Here is a 14,501-nt window from a genome sequence, read left to right as displayed (position 1 = left end):
TGTTACTGGAGCTGTTCAGACAGGTTTGATTGACATATAATAGGGTTTGGAGGATGGAATTTATACAAAGATTAGAGGATTGGATTTGGTTTTGGTTTTGATTTTGATTTTTTTTAAAGAAAGAGAGAAGAGAGTGTGGGTGCGCACAGGAGTGGTAGGGGACAGGAGAGGAGCACAGAGAGAGTATCCCAAGCGGGGCCCTGTACCCAGCACAGATCATGATGCTGGGTTATATCCCACAACCCTAAGATCATGATAAGCTGAAATCAAGAGTCAGGCGTTCAGCCAACTGAGCTGCCTGGGCACCCCTCATTTTGTTTTTATTTTTATTTTTTTATTTTTTAAGAGATTTATTTATTTATATGAGGGAGAGAGAAACCCAGGCAAACTCCATGTTGAGTACAGAGCCCCGCAGGGCTGGATCCCATGACCCTGAGATCATGACTTGAGCTGAAATCCCAAGAGTCATATGCCTAACCGGTTGTGCCACCCAGGTACCCCCCTCGTTTTTGTTTTTAAATAAATTTAAGATACTATGTGGGCAGTCCTGGAGTTAGAAAAATGAACAAGACTATCCTGTCCTATTGGGAAGACCAATTTGCCACAGGGATTAAAAGATAATAGAATAGCAACAGGTACAAAGTACTGAAGGAGCATCAAGAGGATTCATTCTAACTACAATGAATGGCTCATAACGTACTCAGATTTTCAGCAAACATTGAGGGTTGTGCTTTGGCTTTCATATATGTTCTCATAGTAATCCTAGGTACCTCTTTACTCCATTTTACAAATTATATATCAGGTATGATACTATTAGACGTGATCTCATTTGTTTGAATAATTTCCCCATGTAACAATCCTGTAGAATCAGTTTGTGCTTTTGTTCCTACTTTTATGTTATGTGGAGAACAGAGAATTGAGCTGAGCTACCCATAGATTATACAGAGTGTGGCAGGATGATAGGGTTCTTGTCAGGATTTTGTGGGGGCTTAAGACTAAAGGAACTCTGGGGACTATACTGTGAAGAGCATTGTGTGGCAAAAAGAGTTGATTTGTTTATCCTCTGGATAGATCAGAAAAACCTTATTCCCCATCTCTGAATGGTATAAATTTCTACCCTTAACTCAGATTTCTGGCAGGAGCTAGTGAAACCCTTTATACCTTTAAATCTTTTCTTTCTTTTGGGGCCTTTTCTCCCTCATTCTTTCTGGCTTCTAGTTTCCTTTCTTGGAGAATTTACCTGAGAAATGGAAAAACCATGTTGGATTTGAGCATGAATATGTGAATTTTCAGCCTTAACTGAATGAGTAAATCTTGTTAAAGTACGACTTATTAGTATTCTTTACTGGCTTTTAGGAGTTAAAAAAAAAAAAGAGATCAAAATCCTTTTCATAGCACATTATTTTACCCACAGACTGTCATAATTTTCTTCACAGACCAACATTTAATGTAACTATTTTTGGCCACACAAGGTTTTACTAGTTATTTAAAAGCCACATCAATATGGACGTTGTTAGATGAGGCCCATGAAAGTATTGCTTATATGGTGTTTGATGCTAAAATAGATCCTTTGAGGAGCACCTGGTGGCTCAGTTGGTTAAGTGTCTGCGATCAGCTCAGGTCATAATCCTGGAGTTTTGGGATTGAGCCCTGCTTCGGGCTCCCCGCTTATTGGGGAGCCTGCTTCTCCCTCTGCCCCTCCCCTGGCTCGTGCTTCCCCCCACCCCCCAAATAAAATTAAAATAGATCCTTTGAAAATTTTATATATATACACATATATATATTTTTAATAGTGTAAGTGATAAATACTCGTGATAAAAAATGAAAATACCACCTCATGTAAGTAAACAATGGTTTTGTATATCCTTCCAGAAATTTTCTGTCTGTAAGCTTGCATGTATGTGTGTTTCCCAATTTTACCAATAGGATTATACACTTAGTACATTTTTTTTTCTTTTGAGGGTATGTCTTAGTATTAACATATATATAAATCTGTCTCATTCTTTCTAAACACCTGTGTAGATGACCCATAATTTATTCAGTTACTGATTCTGTTATTCTTAGTCTGTGGTAGCAAACAGCAGAAACCTACTATGTGGTTAATTTAAGCAGAAGATTTTATTACGAAGATTGAATATTCATAGATTGATAGAAAAGCAATATAATCCAGCTTGAAAATGGCAAAACCAAGGAAGGCAAGGCACAGCCAGATTCCTGCTGTCAGTACAGCCTGCTGAAGAAGATGCTGGAGACATGTAACTGGTCTCATCATCACTGTAGCCACCGTGGATTCTCTCCTTATGGTCCCTGATAATGGAGCAATCCCTCAAGATTCTAGATTCTGGACAAGAGCATCTGATAGGTTGAGTCTAGGTCACATGTTTATACCCTCGCTGCTGGGGAATTCAAAGAAAGATGCTTTGATGCTAGGTTGCCAGAAATAACAAATGTTCACCTATGACTCCTTGATGAATATTGTTACACAGTATAACGTGATTCTTGTGGTTTTGTGTAAGAAGGAAAATCTCTGGCCAACTAGGATTTATATTTGTATTTTGATAGATACTGCAAAGCACCTTTCATTAAAAATATGGACTTAGAAAGAATATCTAATTTTGAGTATGGTATATATTTTGTGTACTTCATTCAACAGGCTAATCTCAACATTGTGTTAACTGATGCCTAGTCTGTGTTTAGGAATTTAGCAGTTTGGTTTAGTTACTATTATCATGAGCTTCCTTGGGCTCTTGCCAGTTTCATCTAGCAACTGCATGAAATAGTTCTTTTGCTTGCAGCCTTTAACTTTGATATCATTTATATCATAGCTTACTACTTAGAGATCATGTACCACAGATTTATTGTATAATAATTATAGTGTACATTTACATCCCCAAACACCTTCTTCCTTCCATAACATCATGGAAAAGTATCCTCTGCAAGCTGCTTCATTGAAATGTGATTTTGAGATGGCTGCAGTTCTTATTTGGAATCCTTGCTTTTGAAAAGATTAGGAAGGGATCCCTGGGTGGCGCAGCGGTTTGGCGCCTGCCTTTGGCCCAGGGCGCGATCCTGGAGACCGGGATCGAATCCCACGTCGGGCTCCCGGTGCATGGAGCCTGCTTCTCCCTCTGCCTGTGTCTCTGCCTCTCTCTCTCGCTCTCTGTGTGTGACTATCATAAATAATAAATAAAAATTTAAAAAAATATAAAAAAAATTAAAAAATTAGTGAATGAGAATAAAAGAGAACTAATTTAAAAAAAAATGAAAAGATTAGGAAAATGGTCAGATTAAAGTATAATATATCGATATATTAACTGAAATGTTGGAGTAAAGTCAGCGTCAAGGAAATCATATTTATTTTTTTTTTTAACCTTCTTCCTTTATTACATTCTGCCCTATCAGAGTCATTTAGTTACAAAGTATTCCCTCCTTTTTCTTGGCACTGCTACTGATAATACCTGGAAAGTAGATACCATTATTTTTAGTTAGGAAAGGTATTGGTTGCAGTGTATCTGAGAACAAATTGAGATTGGATGGTATAGTGGAAAAATGATTTAAGGGGTACCTGGGTGCATCAGTCAATTGGGCACCAGATCCTTGATTTCAGCTCAGGTTGTGATCCCAGGGGCAGGAGATTGAGCCCTGCACTGGGCTCCATGCTCAGGGCAGTGTCTGCTTATTAGTTTCTCTATCCCTCTGCCCCTCTCCCCACTCATTTTCTCTCACTCTCCAAAATAAATAATAGTAATAATAAAACCTGATTTGGAGTTTCAATTCTGCCTCTTACTTGAGGCATATCACTTAAACCTCAGTTTCTTTATCTTTAAAATTAGGTTATCATTCCTATTTACCTACCTCATAGACTTACTTTTATGATCAAATAACATTGTGTGCAAGGAAGGAGTCTATTTTCACCTTCTAACTATCAAAAGCCATGCAGATATTTTAAATAAGACAAAAGTACATTAGCATAACTTGATTACAGGACTCCTTAGATGCAATAAAAAAGAGCATCTGTATCAAAGTGGATCCTTGGGTATTTGGCAGGTGGCATGTAGTCCAGCTGTTCTAAGCCAGATAATTGTCAAAAGATACTAAGTGGAAACCAGGATAACTTAACCTCTACTGTGGGGAAACATATATCTCCAGTATTTTCAGTTATTTGTGTTATACCAACCATGTAGGGGCTTAAATTAGTTATAGCTGAAAAACTAAACTGAAGAATGAAGAAGATTGGACACTGACACCAGCATTTTTGTTGGTTATATCTAAGCCAAGAGTTCTCAAACGTCAGTGCACAGTAGCATCACCTGGACAGCTTGGCAAAACCCAGATTGCAGGGCTCCAGCCCAAAGTTTCTGATGCAGTAAGTCGCTGATGGGGCTGATCATTTGCATTACAAGTTTACAGGTAATAATGAAGCTTCTGGTATGAGGACCGTATTTTGACAATCAGTGCTTTAGGGAAACTGTATAATTTATTATCCAAGTTGATCCATAATTTATCGGGAAAACAGGAGTTACTGAGCCTTCCCTGGCAAAGTAGTGTATCTAGGGTCATCCTAATTTCACCTAATGGAAAAATCTTTTTTACAAAGAGGTTTCTGTAATAGAATGATCACCTGGTGGGTGACGCATGATACTATGTTGTATTTATTTGAATAGATAGGTACATTAAATTGCCAACAGACAATTCAATCAGATTTTACCCTTGATCTCTATCCTTTTAAACGTTAGTTGCGGTTTTTTGTTTTTTGTTTTTTTTTAGATTTTATTTATTCATGAGAGAGAGAGAGGCAGAGACACAGGCAGAGGGAGAAGCAGGCTCCATGCAGGGAGCCCGACGCAGGACTCGATCCTGGGTCTCCAGGATCAGGCCCCGGGCCCAAGGAGGTGCTAAACCACTGAGCCACCCGGGCTGCCCTTTTTAAACGTTAGTTAAAAGAGAATATAAGTATACTGGATTCTTCAGTTGATTTATTTTTCCGTGCATGCTAGCAAAAGTGTCACAGATGAATTCTTTCATTGGAGGTGGTTGGATTAGACACTAGAGAGTAATTTCCAAGTTTGTTTTTGCAAGTCACAGTAATAAGGACATATTTGATTACAGCCCAGCATTCAGATGTTTATGTCCATATATCTCTTTAAAATACAAGTTTCCAAACAGTACCTACCCTTGTATAGTACCCGCAATCTAAATTTGCTATTCTCTAGGTCTTTTTTTATACTGGTTATGATCTACTAAATTGATTTCATGACCTAGATGATTACAGTCTACTGTTTAAAAAACTCTGTTTCCAGCAAATTGTGACTCTTAAGATTCTGAGAGGTAGTTATACATCAGTTTTCTTCATTCTGATTCTTCTCAAACACTCCAGCCGTTTTCCACCATTAAAACAAGTGAGGGAAAGTCCCAGCATTTTGGAGGAAGAAAAGAAAGGTATGTTATTTTTACCACATTGTGCTATCTTACTTGCTATTAGAGTTAATATTTTATCATTTATTCTCTATGGAAATTAGCAAATGCTCCATTGTACTTTATAGTTTTTAAAAATTGAGGTTATATCTGGCTTTGTATTTTTTTTTAAATATTGCACTAAAGAAAAAGTAGGCCTTCCCTAAGAAAATCTAAACTTGGCTTATATTCAAAAACCCTCCACTTCACCAAATTAAATATGGTTTCTCTTAATGAAGGACCTATTAACCATACTGATTGGATCAGTCAGAGTCCAGCAAGGAGACTGAAACCACACAGAAATTTGAACAAGGAAAGTCTAATATAAAGAATCATTAACGGGATCCCTGGGTGGCACAACGGTTTAGCGCCTGCCTTTGGCCCAGGGCGCGATCCTGGAGACCCGGGATCGAATCCCACATCGGGCTCCCGGTGCATGGAGCCTGCTTCTCCCTCTGCCTGTGTCTCTGCCTCTCTCTCTCTCTCTCTCTCTCTCTCTCTCTCTGTGACTATCATAAATAAATAAAAATTAAAAAAATTAAAAAAAAAAAGAATCATTAACTATCCCATGGATTTAGGGTAACAGAGAATTGGCTCAGAGATAAAGAGAACTCTAAAGAGTACAGTAACAGCACATAGAGAGCATGGCTACTACCCCAAGACCCAGGCAGAGCACGGAAGGAAGGAGCCAATCTGGCATCCAGACCTCTTTGGAGGAGCATGGCTGAGGCCTGCTGAGTGGCAGAGAATTTCACTGAGGGGCTGTGATGGATTGGAAAGCTGCCGTCTGTGTGCTGTGGGAAGCCTTCCATGAGGAGGATCTGTGTTGGGACCTTCATGGGAAGCAGCCTGAAGGAGTGCTGAGGGAAGTTGGCTGTGGAGAGGTGCGGAGTGCTGCCTTCTGCTGCTGACACTTACCGTCATGCCAGCTGGCAAGGGAGAAATGTTCTAGTCTCTCCAGCAGGGCAATGAAGGTTTGGAGAGAGGAGGCACTTGATTGATAACTCATGTACACACTAAAAAGCCAAATTTTTCAAGGGAAAATTAAACTTAAGTTAGGGGTGAATGATAATCAGGGGTGAATGATAAGCAGAGATAGAATTCTAACTCAGCACAGTAAGGTTTTCATCCTCTAGCATCATTTTCATCTATGAAAAATTCACTGTTGAATAAAATAATTTATCATTAGTAAGTTATTTTTTTGAGAAATTGATTTTTTTTTTTTAAATGTAGACTGGAGTTCATCATTACGTAGAAAAGGCTCGTCTCACTTTATGACCTTTTTCAGTGAGTGTATGTGGTACATTAATCCACTATTGACCGAGCATCTGCCTTCTAACTTGGGCCACAGTGCAGGGTGGTTTTCAAAATACAAAAAGGTGAATGTTGCTGTTCCTGAGGGAGGAGAGTAGATAATAAACAGTAAACTGTTAATAAAAGAATAATGTGATAAGTGCTTAATAAAGTATGTATAGAGTACTATCGCCTTAGCATGGGATAAAGTATCAGACTGCCTTCAGGCCCTGGGGAAGAAAAAAGAAGCACAGACATGTGGTCTACGTGCTATCTCTTGTATTCCTGAAAATAGCCTTATGAATAAGGTAGGTTGTATGATTACCATTAAACAAAGAAGCAGACACAGTCTTGGAGACCTTAAATAGCTTTTCCTTCAAGTATCACACATAGGATCCAAATCTCCTAAATTAGTGGCATACTTTGAAATGCAGAAGGCTTTACCATAAAAGTTTCCAAGCATTAAAAAAAAAAAAAAAAGTTTCCAAGCATAAAGCACAGGCCTAGGTACTATTGTGAAGGATTTAAAAAGTGAATTAGGTATGCCCCTGCCTTTAAGGGGTGTATAGTCTAGCAGTGCTGATAGGATGTGATCAGGACTGATGGAGGTACTAGAGAAAGCCTGAAATTCCATAAAAAATTCCAGAATCCAGAATACCTGTCCTCCTTCTTGGAAACTTTAGGGTAAGATGACATTTGAAAGAAAAAAATTTGAGCATTGAAAGAAAAGAAATTTAAAAAAAGATAGAATTTGAGCTGGTCCTTGAAAAATGGGTAGAGTTTAGAATAAATGGGTAGAAATCATAAACAAAATGTAAAAATGGGAAAAGTTAGTTGTCATTTATCGTACATCTGTTAAGTGCCACACTTTGTACCTTCCTCAGTGTAAATCATCAAGTTTAACTGTAGTATAGTCTCATAGCAGACAGTTACTAAAAATAAGACTGGGAAGATAAAATCATTAAATGTATTGGACCTATGCTGTGATAGAGGCCGGTTGAATTTGAAATTTATTCTGTAGACAGTAGAAAAGGTAGAAGTTTTTAAGAGAAAAGAGTACAAGACCAGAGTTATGATTACATTAGAAGCTAAATACACACACTTGTGTATATATTCATATTATAATACAGTGGCAGAGACATTCTGGATGTTAAATTCAGTCCTTTCCTTCTGCCTTCTTTTCTCATCTATCCCTGGTGCAGTCATATGTAGGACAGATTAGGAAGGTGGAGTATAGTTAGATGGTTATTCTAGTGGTCCACGTAGGAGGTAATAAAGGCCTTATCTAAGGTGGTGATAGTGAAAATGAAGGGGTGGTTACTGGTGAGAGTTGGAATTAACAAGGCTTAGGGGAAGGATGTTATAGAGAGTGAAAAAATTAAAGATGAAGGTAATTTTCAGGCACTTTCCCATTTCAGAAGAGTACTTCAAATACAGGCAATTTTTCATTTATTTTTAAGTATAAAAGTAATAAATATACATGATAATGTTAAGGCACTGTGTAAAGGCAGAAGATTGGCTAGGGGCAGTGGGACATGGTGGTGAAAGATGACAAACAAAGAGAAACAGGTCAGTGATTAAAACTTTGGTAAGGTCCACTCCCCAAAGGAGTGGGCTATGGGTAGTGACCTCTTTCTGAAGAATGTAGTATGGAAAGAGAAGGAAACATGGTTACTATATAATGGAGAAACCTGTCAAACTACCTCAGGCAGGTGATCAAGGTTAAGATCAACAGTAGTCAGCCATATCCATGGTATTATGTACCCTTGTTATGATAGTAGGTACCTTTGTACAGGCGAGAAAATCTACTCATCTCTGTGGTCTTCCTCCCAAACATCAGTAACTTCAGTCAGTCATGGGGGAGGGGAGGTCCGACAGACTCCATTTGAGGGACATTCTACGATGCCTTGACCAGTACTCCTCAAAACTGTCATGGTCATCAAAACAAGGAAAGTCTGAGAAACTGTCATAGCCAAGAGGAGCATAAGGAGACATCATCACCAAATGTAGTATGGTGTCCTCTATGGGATCCTGGGACAGAAAAAGGACATTAGGTGAAAAACAAGGGGAAAAAAATCTTTAGGAGAGGTAAAAGCAAAGAGGTTTCATAAAGAATGCAGGGTAAGGAATAAGCTATGAAGTTAAGGCTTCTTCATTCACTATGCTATGTCCATCATAGGTCCTCAGCATATGGTGGCTGAACAAATAATAGGGTTGGAGCTGTTCCTAAACCTGTTTTTAAAAGTGAATTTTGCTTCTCATTGAGGCCTGACTTCATCTGTTGGTCTTGAGCTCAGGTCTAGATTTGGTTTCCTAGTGTCTGTGCCATACCCAGGGCAAGTGAGATCATCAAAGAAGGCCATTAGTGCTTCTCGGCATCTAGTATTTATAGCAGAAGATACTGTTTTTTCCCCTGAAACCAGACAGTTATATTATTTTATACACACAGCTGGAAAATCTATATTTTAAAATCAGAAGAATACCTAGCTCACTTTGTGAAGATAAGTATGTATCACAGAAGCTTCCTAGGGGTTATGACACTTGAGTTAAGTTGTAAAGATAAGTAGCTAATAGCTAAGTGGAAAAAAAAAGTCACTGAGTATTGTGGAAAGAACACTTAAAGTATGCTAAATAAATATGTGCAAACAGCCAGATGTGTAATAAATACTTGCATTATCTGCTTCAGTCATTTTCATGGTTTTGGTCTTATCCCATAAGAGTTTAAATTACTTGGTGTACTTTAATATTGTAAACTAAAGATACAGAAGTGATAGTAGATGATTTGCTTCAAGGGAAGGAGGGCTGTATTCCCACAACTTCCTATTTCCTTTTCACTTTATTGATTCTTTTCCTTTTTTAAAGATTTATTTGTTTGAGAGATTGCCCTTGCTCACGCTCCTGTGCACACAGGGGGAGGGGGCACATAGGAGGAGGGGCAGAGGCAGAGGGAGAGAAGCAGATTCCCCACTGCATGTGGATCTTTATGCTGGGCTTTATCCCACAACCCTGAGATCGTGACCTGAGCCCAAATCAAGAGTCTGACATTCAACCGGCTGACCCTACCAGTTACACCTTACTTTATTGATTCTTTAAAGCAACTCCTTCAGCCTTGTCAGCATACTTGTTTCCATACTTCCATTTTCAGGGAAAAGATGTCTTTTGTTTTGAAAGCTACATGCTCTTGGAAACTTTATTTTCCTTACTTTTATTACTAATTTATTTTTACTAGTGCTTGGAATATAGTTAAGTACTTCATAAGTACTTTTTGAGTAACTATCTCTAACCTTTCCTCCTAGCCTTCACTGACATTTCTCAGATAAATGCTCTATATTCCCTGCTTCCACTTCCCTCACTGCTCTTAATATTTCTGGCATTTGAGGCCCTTTATTAATTACAGTAGGAATTATTACAGATGAAGTCAACAAGCTTGGAAGACTAACAACATACTAGTCCCAGGAGGAGGAGGAATGAAAGATGAGTCTTCATTAGTGTATTGGTTTCCTAGGGCTGCTGTAACAAATGATCACAAACTTGTTTTAGGGCTTAAGACAACAAAAACTTCTCTTATATATAGTTCTGGGGACCAGAAGTCCAGAATCCAGGTATCTGCAGGGCGGCTGTCCCTCTGAAGGCTCCAAGGAGAATCCTTCCTTGCCTCTGGTAGCTTCTGGTGGCTCTGGGTGTTCCTTGGCTCATGACAGCATAACTCCGGTCTCTGCCTCTGTCTTCATGTACTCTTGTCACCTGTGTTATCTGTCTTTGTCTCCCCCTGCCTTTCTCTTATGACTACATTTGTCATTGGATTTAGGCCCCAGCCAAAATCCAGACTGAAATTATCTCAGAATCCTTAGTTATATCTGCAAAGATCCTTCTTCTACATAAGGTCACGTTCACAGGTTCTTAGGGGTTAGTCCTTGGACATATCTCCTTGGGGGCCATTCTTTAACCTTCTATAGTAAGGAACCAGATCAGTATCTAATTGAAATATTTGAAAGGATTGTTGTCTTAGATGTAAGGAAGGACAATGTATGGAGAACCAGTAGAGTAAAAACAACTCTGAGTCATTTTATTTATAAGAAAATTTTAGGTTTGTAAATATTATATATTTTCTTCAGTTAATTTTAGAAAAGATGTGTTTAAAATTTTGAACTCAAGATCAGATGGGTTTGGTTGGAGATTTGCACGTTAGCTGCATTCATCTTGAAGAATCCTCAACATTTTTATTAAAACTTTTGAATTTGTAAAATTTGAAATTTTTGCATTTGAGCTTTATGATATTCCTTTGAAGTAGGAATACTGTATTTTATTTTCTTTTTCCCAATTTAGAAATGTGGAAATGGAGCAGTTTCTATATCTAGTTTTTCCACGTTCACAGGTCATGAAATGATACAGATGGAATTGAACACCGGTGTTTCAACTGTAGAACACACCTTGTGTTCTTTCTAATATACTATGCTGATTTTTATTAATTTTCTGTTTAAAAAGAGCAGACTTTGTTTTTTCATTACGTTTCTCAATTTGGAAAATTAGTGCAAAGAAGAATAAAATTTTCTATATTTGCAAAATAAACTAATATTTTAGCCAGCTCACCACATCTCAATGATCTGTGTTGGAGGTCTTTCAGTTTTTTGGTATGACTTTAAAACATACAGTTCTTATGAAAAAAAAACAATAGGACAGATTGGTGAACCAAGCCAGTTCTTTGAAAAGATCAGCAAAATTGATAAACTTTTAGCCAGATTCCTCAAAAGAGATCGCTCAAACAAACAAAATGAGAAAGATAAAATCTAGGTTCCTCAATGGGTTACTTTTAGTCATGAGATAGGTCACTCATTCATGGAACTTTTGTTGTATTTGGTGTTTGAGAGTCAAGTGTGGTAGATGAAGATATGCAGCCACAATTTCATGATAGTTGGACAAAACTCTACTTTGGTGGTTAAGAATTGGCTCTGGTACTTTTCATACCTTTGCTTTTTTTATTTTAAATAAAATCTGTATGTTTTATGATTTTAAAAATTACCTTGTAATGGTAGAAGTCAATTTGGGACTAAGAAAATAAACCTTAAGTAGAATACCTGGCACTTAAGCCATTGTTACTTGTGAAGGACACATTGCCTAAAAAAAAAAAAAAATCACTGGAGGGCTTATTAATTCGATTTTTGGGTCCAAGCAAAAAGTTCCTGAATCAGAATCTCTGGGGTGAGGCTTTAGGAATGCAGTTTAATGAGTATTACTTGTAATTGTTCGGCATTCATGTGGTATTTAGTTACTCAGGTCTCACCACAGTATTGTCTGAGCAGATGGTGATGTGGATCCAAAGTAAAAGAAAAAGCTAAAAAAACAAAATTAAAAAAAAAATAGAAAAAGCTGAGGTGACTTCATGGTAGGAACTCTAACAGTAGCGTTATTGAGTATACTAATTTGTATTAATCAAGAGTGAATAGCCAAAGCAATCTTGAGAAAGAACAGAGCTGGATGCTTCACTATACCTTCTGGTTTCAAACTGTGTTACTACAAAGCCGTAGTAATCAAAATGGTATAGTATTGGCATAAAAACAGACACAAAGATCAGTAGAACAGAATAGAGAGCCCAGATAAACCACACACATGGCAAACTCACTTATGACAAAGGAGCCACTTATGACAATGGGGGAAGGGGCAGTGTCTTTAATAAATGGTGTTAAGAAAACTGTACAGCCACATACAAAAAAGCATGAAAGTGGACTACTATCTTACATCATACACAAAAATTCACTCAAAGTGGATTAAAGACCTGAATGTAAGACCTGAAACCATAAAACTTACAGAAAAAAACATAGGCAATAAGCTCCTGGGCATTGGTCTTGGTGATGAGCTTTGGATCCGACAGCAAAAGCAAAGCAGTGAAAGAAAGAAACAAGTGGGACTATGTCAAACCAAAAAGCTTCTACATAGCAAAAAGCCCACAGAGGTCAGTGGTTCATCAAAGGCTACCCAGATAGTGCTTTTAAGCACTGCATAATGCTGACAATTCAGTCAGAACCTCTGGGGTTGAGACCTAATAGGGATTTGGGGATTTTTTGGTAAAGATCAAAAACTTCTAATGGGTAGAAAGTGATTGGGAGCTACTTCACATAGAATGGTCAGGGAAGGAAGGCATCTGTGATGATGAGAAACCAGCCATAGGAGTCTGTCTGCATGGAGAGATAGAAGAGGATGTTTGAAGGCCTTGGAGATTCCAGGTATAAAATGAAAACCAGTGGTAGAAGAATTGAGAGAGGTCACTTTTACGTTTGCTGTGTTTCTGCTTAATTCTGCTATTATATAAAACAAACATGTCTTTTTTCCCTCTCTTTCTGTGGCTTTAAATAGCATCTTATGATGACAGTTCTAATTTATATCTCCAACCTCAACATCTTTCCTGAAGTCTAAACTCATATATTTTGTTGCCTACCCAGCCTTACCACTGGGATGTCTAATAAATATCTAAAATCAAAATAATTAAAGTGAAATTGATAGTCTTTCCTGATCCACTTAAAATTTTCCCCATCCTCATTGATTGTTCCGTTTGATCAGGCAAAAATATTGGAGCCATTCTGAATGCAATTCTCTTTCTTTCAAAACCCACATCCACACTATCAACAAATTCTCTTGGCTCTGCTTCAGATTGCATATAGAATTCAATCATTTCAAACCCCTCCATTGCTACCGCTCTGGTCCAAGAGCCATTTCTTGCCTCATTGAGAAAGCCTTCTTAACCAACTGCTTATACTCTCATTGTAGCAGCCAGAATGATTATTTTAGAACTTAAGTCAAATTATATTACTCTTTTGCTCAAAACCTCCAATGAATCACCTACTTTATCACAAGTAAAATTTAAAATCCCTGTGGGGTCTATGTGATAAGGCCCTGTGATGTCTGCAACCTTACCTCTTTAGGGGCAAGGGCTCTCCCCTGCCTTCTGAGCTATGGCTGGATTTGGCCTCATGGCAGTTTCTCCAAACATCCCCTCACAGCTTTTCCTCTAGCTGTTTCCTTAGCCTAAAGTGCTCTTCTCTCAGTAATCCACTTGCCTCTTTCCTCACCTCTTCAAGTCTTTACTTAAATCTCCCCTTCCCAGTGAGAGACCACCTCATTTAAACACCACACTCTTTTTCCTTCCCCTCCTCCCAACATTCCAGGTCCCATATATTTGCTCAGCTTTTTCTCTGTACCTTAACACATTACACTCTACACTACTGTGTCCTCTTCATCCATCTGTACCCTCCACCTCCCCCAGTATATACACATATATACAAACATGCACATATATATATATATATATTTTTTTTTTTTAAAGCTTTTTCATAGTCCCTTCTCACTCCAGAAGGGCAAGGGCCTTTATCTTATTGTTTACTGATATCCCAGTTTCTTAGCCTTAGAAAAAACATGGTACATCTTCAAATATTTCTAGAAAGTTTGAATTTTGGTATGCAATGAAAGTGCATGTTGTTAAACTGAAAATGAATAAAATGTACTTCTTTTAGGGAGTTTGAAGTATACATAGACATGGTAATAAGTGAAAGTAATTTTAATTGTAATAACAAACATTTCTTTAATTCTTTATTGAATTTTACTATGTACCAGATATTGCTGTAAGCACTTAATGTATTAAGTCATTTAATAATCCCAATAAACATCTGAAATAGGTATTATTATCCTATTTTTTATAGATTAGGAAAGTGAGGCACTGAGAAGATAACTAAGTTGAGGTTCTGTTGATGGTGATTGACAAG

At 37.8% G+C, this 14,501-nt stretch overlaps 1 protein-coding gene and 1 long non-coding RNA gene across 5 annotated transcripts in view; both read left to right on the top strand.

The window, feature by feature from the left end:
• The window catches only part of RAB2A (RAB2A, member RAS oncogene family), a 92,245-nt gene that overhangs the window by 14,224 nt on the left and 63,520 nt on the right, over positions 1-14,501 (top strand). The window lies entirely within an intron of this gene.
• On the top strand, positions 1,851-8,403 carry LOC140620366 (uncharacterized). The gene is made up of 3 exons (XR_012020167.1): positions 1,851-2,511; positions 4,274-4,410; positions 5,301-8,403. It is a non-coding gene; the product is annotated as an uncharacterized lncRNA (long non-coding RNA).

This window comes from Canis lupus, chromosome 28 (assembly GCF_048164855.1).
Source record: "Canis lupus baileyi chromosome 28, mCanLup2.hap1, whole genome shotgun sequence".
NCBI classification, from domain to species: Eukaryota; Metazoa; Chordata; class Mammalia; order Carnivora; family Canidae; genus Canis; species Canis lupus.
This window is presented reverse-complemented; position numbering and strand designations above follow the sequence as displayed.